The sequence below is a fragment of the Panulirus ornatus genome, chromosome 12, assembly GCF_036320965.1.
Source record: "Panulirus ornatus isolate Po-2019 chromosome 12, ASM3632096v1, whole genome shotgun sequence".
Classification (NCBI taxonomy): domain Eukaryota; kingdom Metazoa; phylum Arthropoda; class Malacostraca; order Decapoda; family Palinuridae; genus Panulirus; species Panulirus ornatus.
The window spans coordinates 2811611-2827942 of record NC_092235.1 but is presented as its reverse complement, the minus strand read 5'-3'; positions in this window follow the sequence as shown (position 1 = coordinate 2827942).

The following is a 16332-nucleotide window of genomic DNA, read 5'->3' as shown; positions in this document are numbered from 1 at the left end:
GTCATCATAAAGATGGCCATCTACCCTGATGTGTAAAGAAAACATCAATTTTGCCGAGGCTGTGGTGAAGATAAGAACACAATGATATGATAATGTGGTCATACAATGGTGTAGTCAAGATGTTGTGTTAGAACTATGTAGTGAAGATGGGAGTGTAGTGAAGAGGAGGATTTAGTGAAAATATATATGTTTCTTCACGCTGAGCCATTCCATATAGATGAATATATCTATAATCTAATTGCGGTAAATTACCATATGACTTTAACGGCACCAGCCAGCAGGAAAAATGTCGGATATAGGAGTGACTGAATATTTTGTCGGGTACAGAAATAATTGAATATTTGGTACGATCGATCAAAATGCTTTTTATAGGCAAATAATTTCTGATTTTTCAAATGATTTTTTCCATCTGTTGGAACTGGTGTAAGTAATTAAAGATATGAAAACCGATGGAAAAGTTCAGTTTAACGCTTTTACGAATGTCTTGCTGCGTGTTTGGGAAGAGCAGTAAACTACAGGAATATATTGGTCTAATGTCCCCTGCTCGTCCAACAGCAGATATTGTATGGTCTGAGACATTATGTCTGGTGGAGGTGGATTCTCTCCGGCATTGCGTAAATCACTTCCACAAACTTGCGCCATTTTGCACAAATACAGATCCGATATGATGCATTTCCCAGCTCTGTTACGTTATGGACCCTAGTCATCCTAGCGTAACCTAGCCTAAATAAAAAGGTGTGGAATAATGTGCAACATTTCTCCTTCATTACAAGTGATAATAAACCTAGGCTATACAGCAACCAGGAACGTCCATATTTGTCTAACTTCTCACATGTCTGTGTCATCTGTCTGCAAACATGTCGACCATTACCATGAGGGCAATTGCGGCTTTTGATTTTGAATATCACACGTTTCCTCTCTGCCGTGAGATCTTCATACTTAAATAAAATGGTGGGCCGTAAGAAATATATGTCCATCGAAGGTCAACTATATGGCTCAGTTCCATCATCAGTTTCTAAGAAAACTGAAAAGGTGAGGTCCCAACGAGATTCGAACTCGGATTGCTGGATTTAGAGTCCAGAGTGCTAACCCTTACACCATGGGACCTGATAAGAAAAGATGTGATTTCATCTAAATGTTTTACATATAATCAACCAGAGGCCATTCCTCCCTCCCTGCCTGCAGGGTTCAAGGTTTTCTAGAAGGTTCTCGAAGATTCTGGGTAGGAACTGCCATTGAGAGGACGTAGTTATACGTATCATTAATGATATTGTTGTTGACTTTCTGATTTAGAAAGATAGATAGATAGATAGATAGATAGATAGATAGGTAAAAAACAGATATTAGATAGATCGATAGATACGTAAGGCTGTATATGTCAACTTTCACAGAAATCATTGATATCTGCGTTATTCTGCAAGAAATACATGTACATGGATGTAGTGATAATATGGGTTAGGTATAAGACCAGTCGTGTTGAGATTGTAGTGAATGTGACCATTGACTTCAACCTTAATGGTGTAGTGAAGATAAAGTTGTAGTGAAGATAAATCTTGAAGTGACTCATAAGGTTGTTGTGAGTACAAGGATGCATCGTAAATGAGTACTTCCTACCTGAAAGTCAACAATTACAAAATTGATCAAGTATAACAACATCCTCGGACAACCAACTACAAACACCAACCATAGAGTGAACCTGACTGTCATCTAACGACGACCTCTCAAAGGTAATGATCTTACCAGAATCTTCGAGAACCTTCTAGAAAACCTTGAACCCTGCAGGCAGGGAGGGAGGAATGGCCTCTGGTTGATTATATGTAAAACATTTAGATGAAATCACATCTTTTCTTATCAGGTCCCATGGTGTAAGGGTTAGCACTCTGGACTCTAAATCCAGCAATCCGAGTTCGAATCTCGGTGGGACCTCATCTTTTCAGTTTTCTTCGATACTGATAATGGCTGCATTATTCTGTACGTTATATATACATTCATATATATACATAAATATGTATATATAAACATATATATGGAATAATATGGTTTTATCAATAGCCAGAGACCATTCCTCCCTCCTTGCCTGCAGAGTTCATAGTTTTCTGGAAGGTTCTAGAAGATTCTGGTGAGATAATTGCCATTGAGAGGACGTTGTTATACTTCATATATCAATGATTCTATTATTGTTGACTTTCAGATAAAGATAGATATATAGATAGATAGATAGTTAGATTGATAGATTGATAGAGCGATATTTAGATAGGTATATAGATAGATAAGTTTCATCAATACTGTATCTTACGCTATCTCCTGTTGCTGGACATATGTTCAACCAGCATTGGGAAAACCTCCAGTAGACCTTAATGTAAAGCAAGATAATAACAAAACCTGCAATAAAAGAATACGATCAACTCCCCAGTGCAGAAATATTGTGACCAGAAAGTCTTCTAGCAAGATGTCAGACGCTTCCACGGGAATCACAAACATAACATCAAATATCTGAAAGTCAACAATAACAAAACTAATGATTATAATGAAACTATAACAACAAAAATGATAAACATATGGAAAATAGTGCTCTAGATTATGCTTCTAGAAAACAAACTTTAACGAAAACTGTGAAAAGAAATACCCATCTGGCTGATACGACACAGTAAAAGAACCATCCCACAACCAACTCTAAACTGAACCTGACTGTCCCCTAACAACGTCCTCTCAATGGTATTTATCTTACCAGAATCTCGTAGAACTTTCCAGAAAATCAAGAACTCTGCAGGCAAGGAGGGAGGAATGGCCTCTGGCTGCTGATGATAACCACATTATTCTATATATATACTTTTACCTACAACCGAAGGTTGACCGGCCAGCCCAAGTGGCTACAGAGGTTGTATCCATGAAAGAAACGGACCCACCAGCAGACGAATTCGGTTGGCAGGTTGTATCGAAGAAGAGGAAAAAGAAGGTTGCCCAACCAGCCCAACCAGAAGGGTGTAGCAAAGAAACGAAAGAAGGCTGCCCAACCAACCTGGGTGGTAGTAAGGATGGCTGCTCCACAACCCCAGGTCGTTAGGCAGACTGTAGCCATGGAAGAAAGGAAGGCTGCTCGTCCACCAGCCCAGGTACCGAGTGAGCGTGTAGCTATGCTGGCTGACCCACCAGCCCGGGTAGATAGCTACACCCAGATGGCTATGTCGGGTGCAGCAAAGAAGCAAACCCCACAACTACTCCACGAGGTTTGCAAGCCTGCACCCAAAAAGATGAAGACGAAGGTTGCCACACTTCCCAATGCACCACCACATGTCTAGAAAGGGAAAAGGTGGACAGAATGGCTGGAGGTCCCACTCCAAGAACAAAATCACCTTAGGAGCCAAGTTCCATCCATTATTGAAAAAAAAATATATATATATATATATATATATATATATATATATATATATATATATATATATATATATATATATATATATATATATATATATATATATATATATACAAACTACATTGCAACTTACATATAAATAGAAACATCAAGCTTCACTATATTAGCTTTACTATATTTAAATATAAACAAGGTCTAACCGAGGTTACTTGGTTGAGCAAGACGTGAGAATATCATCAACTGGCCCTCCAGCCCTGGGTTCAAATTGTCGTTCTGACGTATTTCGAGTTCAGTGCTGATACAGGATCATTGATTATAGGACTATCTTGTTAGTCTGTGTAACTTCGCCTGACCCAATCCACGTCTTCAATGGCTTTCTGTTACTACAAACGGGATTACAAAGGAAAGGCTTCCTTTGTTAGTTTCATGAATACCTTCGTTCAAATGAAGGGAAAGACTATTACTATGAAGCGGTACCTTATCAGCAGGAAAGAGCTGCAGCAACGGTATGAAAGTTACTGCAAGATACATAACGAGCCCGTGGCTTCCAACGTAAACATCGGCCGCCATTTGGGTTCCCTCGGCATCATGTGTGACACCAAGATTGGACCCGTTGGGAAACAGGAACGATACTATTCTGGTATCATGTGGCTCGATGGCGCAGGATCACCAACTGAAATGCAAAGAAAATGGAGAAAGCCGCCCAAACGTATCATGAAGGCCGTGCAAGAGAAGATCGAGAGGAATCGGTTGAGAGACGATATCGCTCACAGTATATTGAAATTTATGCCCAAGACTTCCCCTGATCTCCAGACACAGCCAGCCACAGAGACCACCAGCCCCGCTTCCCAGACACAGCAAGTCACAGAGACCACCAGCCCCGCTTCCCAGACACAGCAAGTCACAGAGACCACCAGCCCCGCTCCCCAGACACAACCAGTCACAGAGACCACCAGCCCCGCTCTCCAGACACAGCCAGACACACAGCCCACCAGCCCCGTCCCCCACACAGAGCCACAAGATCCTGATATTGAGGAAGCAAATGAATTTCTCGATGATTTTTTGCTTTCACTGGAGAAGAACTGATGAGTTCCTTATAGACAAGACAAAATGTTAAAAAAGGAATCTATATAAGTTCACTTATGGAGTGAGATCTTTGACGGAGCTGTGCTGCCTATAGCACAGCCTACCAAAGGGTGATCTTTGCTGTCGTGCAGTAACCTCATGAGGGCGGAGTCCGGCTACACTTTCTTTACCGAGGAAAAGATCTCTGCACTAATATTGAGTTTCTCCGTTGGCGTCAGGGTAAACACCCATCCCCCCCGAAGCTTGGTTACCTTTCCGTGGTGGGGGGGACTTCATGGATTGGGCAGTAGCAACCATCGTTGGTTGCTTCTGTTCAATCCATGAACGAAAAACCAAGCATCTTGAGCGTAATTGTCGTATAAATTCACTTGGTGTCAAAACTGACGCGAAAGCGGTTGTCTCAATTTTGTCAGAAATGTTTGTGCGTTTCGGCCTGATGGCGGGAGTCGGTTTGGCGCTGTGGTCATGAGGGAATACGAGGAAGATTGGCAACCGTCCCAGAAGTAGCTACAGTGAGGCCCAGCAGCTGTCCCTAATACTGTGGAAGGCACTCATGTAAGGTGTGCAGTGAGGCGCACCAGTAACAAGGGAAACGGACAACCAAAACAGCAACCTTGATCATCAGGAGGCTATCCAATGCTCAGAGTAGATAAGGACGATTATTGTATGGCTTCGCTCAGAGGATGAAAATCTTAGCCGTGAAAATCAACAAGTAAAATAACTAGTAGTTAGTGGTAGTGAAGTGGAATTACCGCATTTCTGTGGTCTTAATAGTAAAACGAAACTTTTCGTTTTCTCCATCAATCTAGAGGTGTTGTAGACCACCATCCTTAAGGTTGTAAGGTAATGGTAACTACAAGGTTATGACCTCAGCAAATTTGTGATGGAAAGTGCAGGAAATGTGGTAATGTATATATATAATTATATAGTTGTATAATAAATGTGTAATAAAATTTTGTCTTCTCTGTTCCCGTTCATTAATTCAAATACAGGTAAGTTTTCTCTCTAACGAGGTGGGATAAGCTACGTGCACTCGGCTTGTAAATGTGGTGACTTTCCCTTCATTACCACAATGGTGTGCTGAACTGAAGATGTAGAATTCCGTAGACGAAAATAAGATAGGAAATCAATCTACATCAAAAATTGAAAATCGCCGCTCTGTGTGTGTTTTTGCGTGTGTGTGTGTGTTTTTGCGTGTGTGTGTGTGTTTTTGTGTGTGTGTGTGTTTGTGTGTGTGTGTGTGTGTGTGTGTGTGTGTGTGTGTGTGTGTATACTACTTTAATCATTATCACGTGAGTCTTTTGAGGAAGGATTTGTACACTCACGTTGCCCCGTCTTTTAACCTTGTAAGTGTAAAATATGTTTTCACTCCTGTGTGCACTCACACACACACACACACACACACACACACACACACACACACACACACACACACACACACATAACCTATAATATTATCTAGTATTTTCTTCAGACGGATATCTTGCATCTTGATTATAAAAGCCAAAGAAAAATTTATAAAAACATATACATATATTTACACACGTGTAGATATATGTTACGTATTGAAATGTGGCGGAAAAATTCCTTATATATTAACAAACGTGATTGAGGACGTAAAGAATCTGGTACAAACATAATGGTTATTGTGATAAATGATTTGTTTATGATAAATATGTATTGTGTTGCATTATAATGGTTGTTCAGAACTAAGGTCTTTAAACCTGAATCAGTGAAATACTATCAGAAATAGAGAACCTGTTAAACATAAACATTTATATTGATTAACCACAGAATATATTTTCCTCTGGGTATGTAAAAGAAAATACAGTACAGGGAGCTAGTTTAAGGCAGAAGTATTTCATATTTTAACAAAATATTTACCTGTAATAGCGTCCCTTATCTTTCGTCATCATATCTTATGTTTACTATCAAGAAATGTCTTTTATGTAACATAAAAATTCTGTCTAGGTATTTGATTAATGTTCTCCAGGGATGAGCTACATGCCACACGTGGTCAGGTCACAGTGGTGGTGGTCAGGTCAGTGGGCGGTGTGTGTGTGTGTGTAGCCCCTGGGTTCATGTTGGCCACACCTACCGGCCGGTGGTCAGGTCAGTGGGCGGTGTGTAGCCCCTGGGTTCATGTTGGCCACACCCACCGGCCGGTGGTCAGGTCAGTGGGCGGTGTGTGTGTATAGCTCCTGGGTTCATGTTGGCCACAGCCACCCACCGGCCGGTGGTCAGGTCAGTGGGAGGTGTGTGTGTGTGTGTGTGTGTGTGTGTGTGTAGCCCCTGGGTTCATGTTGGCCACAGCCACCCACCCACCGGCCAGCCGGGCGGTAGTTTATAACTAAGACTGGTAGTTTCACATGCCACTTGGAGTGTCCCTCACTACAGAAGTTGAGCAGCTCTTATCCTGAGGTGGAGCAGTTGATCCTCTCCACCAGGCTGGTACACTTGGTCTGCACCAGGTGGCTCCCTCCTGGTCATCCTGAGTGGTTGGTTGCTGTGTTGGATTTAATGACCAGTGACTTGTGAAGGTCATTAGACCAACCATCATTTTATCATCTGATAAAACATGAAGCAACACCAAATATTACATGATCCACCTAAACTATTGAGAATGATGAAGTCTGATATTGTTACGTTACGTCATCCAATCTTGCCACTCACATGTTACGGTAATCACGACTACATCCATAGTGTTGGTACGACTGATATTACTGTATGTACTGTAGTAAAGTACTGTGTTTATGTGGATAACATGTGGACGTCAGAGGAGGCAAGAGCATCATCATGTACAAATTCTCTATTCTATGTTGTATCCTCAATTTTGTCTGTGGTGATCGACACACTTTATCTCCCAAGATATTATCTTGCTCTTTCTTTCCATCATTCTTTAGTATTAAAGATTTTGTTCTCTCAAGCAAGATAGAATTTATCAATAATTTTTAATGTCATCTTGGGTCCAGGTAATGTTAGGTAGCGGTCATACAAGTTGTCCATGACCTTCATCATGTGGGTTGGGAAGGAGTCAGGAGGTGTGGCGTTGTACTCGGTGTACCACTTGCCAAGTTGGTCAGTGTGTATACCATGGAAGTTGCAGGGGAATCATCAGTCTGTATGTTAACAATTAGGTTGAGCAAATAACACTTGGCCTCAGTGAAGGTAGAATGTTTTCCCACCAGACTGCATCCATTAATACGACTTAGATCAGAAGATCTAGCCTTAGGTAATTTGTTAGATCGAGATTATCAAAGCCTTTCATCATTTTTAATCTTTGCACTTCGTGACCATCTCTTTGTTAAGTTGTTACGTTGACGTATGATGAATCTAATATGGAGAACAAATTTAGGAGGAAACCTGGCAAAGCTACATATGAGTGATTTTACCGTTTGCAAGTAAACTACGATTTTGTAAAAACGAATAGCATCTATGTTGTGTATAGAAAACGTAACTCCTTAGCTGCATTCTCTATGAATGTCATCAAAAGTAAAACATAGACAAGGGAAGGAATGAGGCTTGACGATACGAAACATCACTCAATCGTGTCCTGCCTTCCCAGACCCTCCCTCGCCACACCACTGGCCATAACTTCATCAACACATTGCTTACTCCGTCAAGGTCATCCACACATTTTGCCTGGCTTGAACAACCGCTTGGCATTCATGAACCGCTGAATGTTTACACTTTCTGATTATCTGCAGTAGCTGATGCAGTTGCAAGATAGACTATTAAACCATTTTCTTACAATACTCGCTGGTAAGGAGACAATTTTCACAAAACACAGAGGTAACACTGCCTAAGAAACGGGCTTAAGAACAATTGTACGAACATAGGGTCACATTGGTACATCCACAAGGCACCAGTGGTCTGGGTGGCCTGAAATAGATTTGGAACCAAGAAGGATGATGGGTGTAGGGAGTAAACCTACCACAGACCATCATTAATTATGAAGAGTTGACAATGGTTACCTCCAGCCATAATCTATAAATCAATAGACAAATGTTAATGCAAACAAAGCAAGAATTAAACAAGCAGGAAACACAATCCAATGTACCATTTTACGATAGTTATGTCAAGTTGTCGCATCTGTTGACTACCTGACGTGGTCTTACGTCTCACCTTTAGTAACGTCTGCGAATTTCGTTGTAGTGAAACTCAGGCGACCCGAGAGTCAATATCAGTGATACACAAGAGGAAGAAATATAACTCCGAAGGTATAAAACAGTTGTGGACACACCAAACGCTTGACAAATATTCCTTAGTGGATGAGAGAAAACACAAAAGAGATCGTCCTTGTAAACTTATGATGAGGTTTGCTTGAAGAGTCTCCCTTCGTCATCGTCGTCCACAGGCGCCCTTTGCTTGGGGTGGGTGTGGCGTGGACACAGTACTGGGACCTTCATGATAAATTATCTACAACGTTCCAGGTGTCCACATATCAGGGATATGACTGTCTACAACGGTGGCTGGGGTTAAAGTCACTGGATCATATATAAAACATACAAAAGTTAACATTGATTCTCTTAAGATTTCAAGGCAATGAAAGGTTTGTGGTGCAGTCTTTATGACTGAAGGTCATATTTACATAGAGATTTATCAAATGGATATTACATCAATGTCACAGTACCCGCTCCGGCCACTGTATTACTAACACAAGGGTTAACTGTAGTCATACAATACAAATACTAAAACTTAGTAATATTTTCTTGTTTTAGTTTTATAACCGAGAGAAACATGAAGTGTAAACTGACGGTGTATCGCCATACCTTCCTCCATCCAGTCATTATGAGGCTTCAGCGTAAGGTGGTGGTTGACGAGCGGAGGCAGACTCGTCCACATTATCATCTGCTGCTGCTGGACGTCTTCAGTGTCCAGGTGCAGCCAGGGTCGTCATCATGTTGGACGTCCCCAGTGCCCAGGTGCAGCCAGGGTCGTCATCATGCTGCCCGTCTCTGCATCGCCTGATCCGTGGTGCACCGGTGGGTCGGTGGCTGTCGTGACATGGTAATGTTACCGTCATGTTCCGCGTCTCGTCTCACGTCTGTCCAGGTGGGCTAAGCTGGTCTGGTCTGAACGAACCATATACAAGTAAGGCGTATCACTGTTGTGAGTCTCAGTAAATATGGAGGCAATACGGTTGTGCAGTCTCTCTCTCTGATTAACTGAATCATTCCATATTGGAGAGAGAGAGAGAGAGAGAGAGAGAGAGAGAGAGAGAGAGAGAGAGAGAGAGAGAGAGAGAGAGAGAGAGAGAGAGAGAGTTAAAGGGTATATGCATCGCATTTTGATGATTTAACAATCATATGTAATACAAAATATATGCTTCTTCCGAAAATTTCCTGGAAATTGGTTGAGGTAGAGCGGAGGTATCGTGGCAAAGTTGTGTGTCACACAAGAACGAGTTTTCTAATTGGTTGAGGTAGAGCGGAGGTATCGTGGCAAAGTTGTGTGTCACACAAGAACAAGTTTTCTAATTGGTTGAGGTAGAGCGGAGGTATCGTGGCAAAGTTGTGTCACACAAGAAGGAGTTTTCTAATCGCCTGGTTATACTGGCGGCCTCGTTGTGACGTCACTACATCAACACTGACATTTTGATTTAAAAGTTAATTGCAAGATGGCTTTGCTCCGCTGTGTGTGTGTTTTCAATACTTTTCGTGTTTGTAATGTTCTTTCGTTTGTATTCTATAGTTAATAGTTTTGTAGTGAGTTTAGTTTCGTTGCTGTAGTTGTAGTATAGTGATTTATAGTTTGTATTTGAACTAAATCAGATGAGCAGTGTTGAGGATGACCCTGGGCCATTTTCATGTGGTAATGCAGAAGGGAGCGACCACAGGTAGGCAGTAATGGTGTTTACCAAGCCATTCCCAACACCATCGTACTGGCTGCCTCTATGTAATGTACCACGTTCCTCTGTTGAAAAAGAAACAGAGAATTTCACTGAATTGCAGACTGGGTTGTTAATGTGCATCTTTCTAAATTGTTTTATTTTGTCTTCGTTAAGAATTTCTTCTTGTGTTTGATGTGCATTGTTTTGAGAATTCTTTGTTATATAACAAAACGTGTTCTGTATCTACTGTTTCCTGTCTTTATTTAGATAAGTATTTTTGTTATTGATTTTATTACTATGTTGTGTTTCTGTAACATATATAGAAATTTTTTTGTAATGTGGCAATGTTTTTCTTCTTGTTATTCTATACCAATGTGTACAATTCTATTACGTAGAAAGGTTTTCATCTTGTTATTTTATACAAATGTGCACAATTTTGTTTTGTTAAAGATTTTTGGACGCATTGATTTTTCTTATTGTTGTCTTTGTTGTTGTTGTTGTATTACTTTAGTTAATAGAGTGATTCCTGGTACGTGCCACTATCTAGCTGGGGGCGAATGTTGAGTTGCTTTCGGCCCTAGATGATGGGCCGCATCTTAAATGTTGCCTTAAATGTTCCCTTTAGCAACAATAATACTATACAGAATATATTAATCAGGAATTAACCAGAAAATTCTCTTGGATGCATCTATAAAGTGCCATGTGGAAATTGTGATGAATTTTATGTTGGGCAGACTGGTAAGGATCTTTCTGTTAGACTTAAGCAACATAAGTATAGTATAAGAACGGGACAAGAATCAAATGCCTTGTTTAATCACGTTAAAAACTATGATCATTGTATTGACTACAGTAACGCCATCTCAGTTATTAACTCTAACTCTATTACCACGAGAAATATCATTGAATCTTCTTTTATCAAATACACAAAGAATTTTAATCTTAATATTAGTGATGGTCTATACAAATTAGATAACTTTATTGTTGATAGAATTTGTAAAATGATAAGTTTATGATAAGCTCGTTGTCTGTCTTGGACAATCACATGTTTACCAAATGGCGTCCTAGCTACGTCTCTTCGATGTATATCAACTGACTGTTATATTTCTCTCTTGTGTCTCCCCTGATGATGTGATTATTACACGAAAGTGCACTTGGGAACTTATCGTGTTTCATTTTCCCCGTGGACTCATAGGAATATATATGCACATGTACATATTCATACCTTGCTTGCCTTTATCCATTCTCGGCGCTACTCCGTGTGTGTGTGTGTGTGTGTGTGTGTGTGTGTGTGTGTGTGTGTGTGTGTCTGTCTATTTGTCTGCATACGTATCTCCTGCATGTCGTGGAAGGCGACTGTGGGTTGAGAACTGGGTGGGTTGGAAATCTTCCCCTTCTGTATTACTTTCCAAATGAAGGAACAGAGGAAGGAGCCCAGCTAAGTTTCCCTCTAGGATTCATTCACTCATTCCTGACGCTACCTTGTTCTTGCGGGAAATGGCAAACAAATATGAAAAATAGAGTATGAAAGACAAAGACAGTGGACAAGTGTTATGTGTTCTGTGTTCTTGATAACCATTTGATGTGACTCATTCAGATAAGGTCCAAAACGCCAGTTGTGAAGATGTACAAAGGATAATAGAACGGTGTACGTACGTACGTACGTAGTGTGAGTATCTTGACTGATAGAAAGTACTGAAAGCGGCAGGAAGTAGTGAGATATTGTATTGTGCTTCGTACAAGACTGGCGGGCGACTCCGTCCTTCGTGCTGTGCCACACACAGTCTGGTGATTGTCGGGATGTGTAGCCATAATGTTTGATGTTATGACCATTAGTGATGCATCATGTGATGTTTACTATCACAACATCGGCTTCTTCCTCCTCCTCCAGGAGAGTGGCAATCAGGTGGCGGTTATTGTGGTAGCCCGGCATGTGCAATTGTAAGATTTCAAGCAACATTGAGAAAATGGGACACATTATAAAGAGTTCCATAATTTCTCTAATTCTTCCCCAAATTCATGTGGACCTGCAACACTGAAAATGTTTAAATACCGCTGGTGCAGAGGGAGGGAGAGGCAGGCCTGGGATGAGAGTGAGGCTTTGTAGGAGAGAAAGGCTCGGGATGAGAGAGGCTGAACACAAGATGTTTGGCCGGAGAGTGAGGCTTTGAAGGAGAGAGAGGCTTGGGATGAGGGTTGGGTTGTACCAGAGAGAGAGGCTTGGGATGAGGGTTGGGTTGTACCAGAGAGAGAGAAGCTTGGGGTAAGGGTTGTGTTGTACCAGAGAGAGAGGCTTGGGATGAGGGTTGGGTTGTACCAGAGAGAGAGGCTTGGGATGAGGGTTGGGTTGTACCAGAGAGAGAGGCTTGGGATGAGTGTAGGGTTGTACCAGAGAGACTGACCTGGGATGAGGGTTGGGTTGTGAAAGATGGAGTGACTTTGGATGAAAGAAGTGGTACAAGAGAGAGGCTTTAAAGGTGAGAGAGGCTTGAGATGAAGGAGTCTGAACATGAGATATGTTTGTCAGGAAAGTGATGATGTGAAAGAGAGAGACTTTATATGAGAATGGCAGGACAGGCGTTAGAGGCTTGGGATGTGAAAAATGTTATGAATGAGAGAAGCATGGGATGAGAATGACGCTGTGAATGAGACGTAATCTTATGATAAGAGAAGCTGGACACAAGGTAGAATGAACATGAATATGTCATACATCCCATCACCAAGGACATGCATCCCTTCACTTTCTGTTATCAAGACAATAGTAAGGATAAACTTAAGCTCCAGCCTCCGGACTTACCATGACTATATTATTCCTAATGTTGAAGAATGATATTAGAAATCTTACTTACTCTCACAAAGCAGGTGACATGGGTTAATCAATGTTGGTATGTTACCTGGCCAGGGAGAGATCACTGGTTGAGAAGGTAGCATGATATACCACTGCGTTATGATAACTGATTAACTGAATTATTCCATACTGGAGAGAGAGAGAGAGAGAGAGAGGGAGAGAGAGAGAGAGAGAGAGAGAGAGAGTGGGTGGGTCATGGGCTGAGAGTTAGGCTGGACACGAGAGAAAGGCTTGGGATAAGCTTAGCTGGTGAAGCTTGGGATAAGCTTAGCTGGTGAAGCTTGGGATAAGCTTAGCTGGTGAAGCTTGGGATAAGCTTAGCTGGTGAAGCTTGGGATAAGCTTAGCTGGTGAAGCTTGGGATAAGCTTAGCTGGTGAAGCTTAGATGTGAATCCAGTCATCAGTCACGTGACCACATTGTGTTGACCTTGCCATAATGGACCATTGGACTGACCTGGACATTACAAGCACAACTCACTCCTGGTTTTCTGCAGGTATTATCAACATAAGCTCACTCAAACGATGGAAATTCTACAGTCCATCATGGATGGACTTACTACGTTGAAGATGACATTAAACTCTTAAATGAAACATCATTTTCTTGTCGCATTAGATGAAGGAATATTTTCCTATTATAATAAGACGATCCATCTTGAATCTACGGGATTTATGAAACTTGATTTATGTCTCACAAGAAATAGGAAATGTCACTCATTCTTCATAACTGCAGGAGTTGTTTAATGTTGTTGTTGACAAGTAAGGTTAACATACAGATATATCAGGTCAATAATAGTGAGGTGCAGCCTTATGTGATGATGATGATGATATTGTGATGTGTAACGGGCGGCTGTACCAGCCTGGTCTATAAGACACTAGACTCGGTTTATTCAGGTGTGTCGTTAAGAATAAACCACAACTGATATCTCGCACTGCCATGTGTCCGAACTCCGCTCTGGCAATACAATGCACAAAACTACATGATTGATCACGTCTGATATTCAGTTATAAAACAAAAAATATTTAATTGTGAAAATAACGAGGAAAGTATAATACTAAGAAAAATAGAATATGATTATGACCATAAATCTGCTAAGTAAAGCCATCGTAATGTTTTCGGACGATGCGCTGCTTCCACTGCCGGGCCCTATACATAGCGTTGCCATCAACCGTCACCAGATCATTTTTCCCGTAAGTAAACAACTGTTTCTTGCTTACCTTTGCATCATAGCAATGGCCTTGATTTCACAAATAACTGTTTAACATTTACAGAAATATACGCTCACTATTTCTTTGAAAAAATAATGAAAAACAAGTAAATTGTGCATGTATAAGTGTGGTATATTTTGTGACGTTGTTCCCTTACACGATACACTATTTTTCACACGCTTTATAAGCGTATTTACTGTGTAGTGTTTACATTTGTTTTCTTGTCAATGATAACGATTTTGACTTATGAGGATTATACCCCCCCCCCCTCATTCTCACTCATTCCTAATGAATCGTAACAATAATAGAGTTGACAATGGTTCATGAGCAGGGGCGCCATGCCACGTATTTGTAAACTTCTCTTAATTTGGAAGAATTCCCTATTGTGATCATTGTTTGTGCAGGTGTATCATGTGGCAGACTGTGTGCCTCATATTATGAATGTGAGTGTAGACAAGTTACACACAAGCTACAACGTCTGCTGCAGTTATCATTTTGTATCAAGAAATTATGTGACTGGACAGATGACATCCTCCCCACAGAAACAAGATCTTCCTATTTTGTAAGGTGTTCAGTAGGTGCAGGATTGTGAAACTTACAGTGTAGGTGTATATGTCTGCACTGCTTATGTGTAATGCTATATCATACATCAAAGCTAATCTTTGTTATGCATCATTCATGCAGATGGCGACTGCAAATCCTATTTATATACTGGTGATTGGAAAGGTCTGTGTGTTTAACATGCTCTTATTTGCACTATATTAGATAAATGTGTACCTGTTGTTGATCTATTAGATAATTAAGAAATATTTGAAAGAGAAGAGAAATTGTGAGAAAATAGAAAGAAATATCCAATACATAGATTGCGGATGAGCGAAAAATGATTATGATCATGTTACTGAGCAACCACATACAAGATGATACACGGAGAACAGACAGTTGTGATCAAAATATCTTACATAACATCAGGATGATAAAAATGTATACACTATTATTAACAGATAAATGATAAAGCAAAATGGAAGAAAAGCAAATAGGTTAAATTTCTGCTACGTCAGTTGAATGAAGGGAAGCATAAGATCCTTTACTCCTGTTATTGACCATATGTGTACTGGGAGAAAATCTGAAGGTGAGATAAACATGACAACTACATAACATCAGGATGAGTGAAACTATATACTGCCGTTTGTATTTAATAAAGATTTATATTAGTGACCCATGAAGAATAAGGTTATGCGTCATGACTATAGAGGGCGTGAGAGAGACCCACAAAGTTGCCAACACGTATTTTGGTCATCCATTTTTGTATTGGTTGGAGCAGTGCCTTTCCTATCATGGTGTATATAGTCATTGCTTGGGACACCAGTGGCCAGAACTGCTGCTGCCTCACACGGCCTCCTCAGAGAGCAGCGAGGTGGATAAGATGGCAGTAGGAGAGGTCGGCTCGCACCAGACCACCAAGTGGGCGACCCCGGTGCAGGACGCGTGAGGAGGATGAACGGCTGGGGCAGGTCGTGCAGGACGTGTGAGGAGGATGAACGGATGGGACAGGTTGTGCAGGACGTGTGAGGAGGATGAACGGCTGGAGCAGGTCGTGCGGGACAGACACATGAGGTCAGCTGTCCACGTCAGCCACAGACGCAGTGTCATGCAGGCACCACCAGACGCCGTCTCCAGGAACAACACCTACACTGCCACACTCCTGCTGAGGAAGAGCAACTGAACCAAGCACACAGGCAAGCACGCGCGCCTGGGATCTGCCCTACAACACTTAGGAGTGGGAGAAGGTGACTGGGAAGACGTTATCATGTTGACATATGAAAAATGTTCTCTGTTGAGGCAGGTTCAAGACTGTGCTGGAGGCGCCCTCACAATACCCGTTACAGTTCTGAACATATCTGCCAGCTTCAACACTGAGGCAGAGTGCAAGGGTCATGTTGGGGATGGAGGTGGAAACCTGGGCCTGGCCAGCTGGTAAAGTCACTGTAA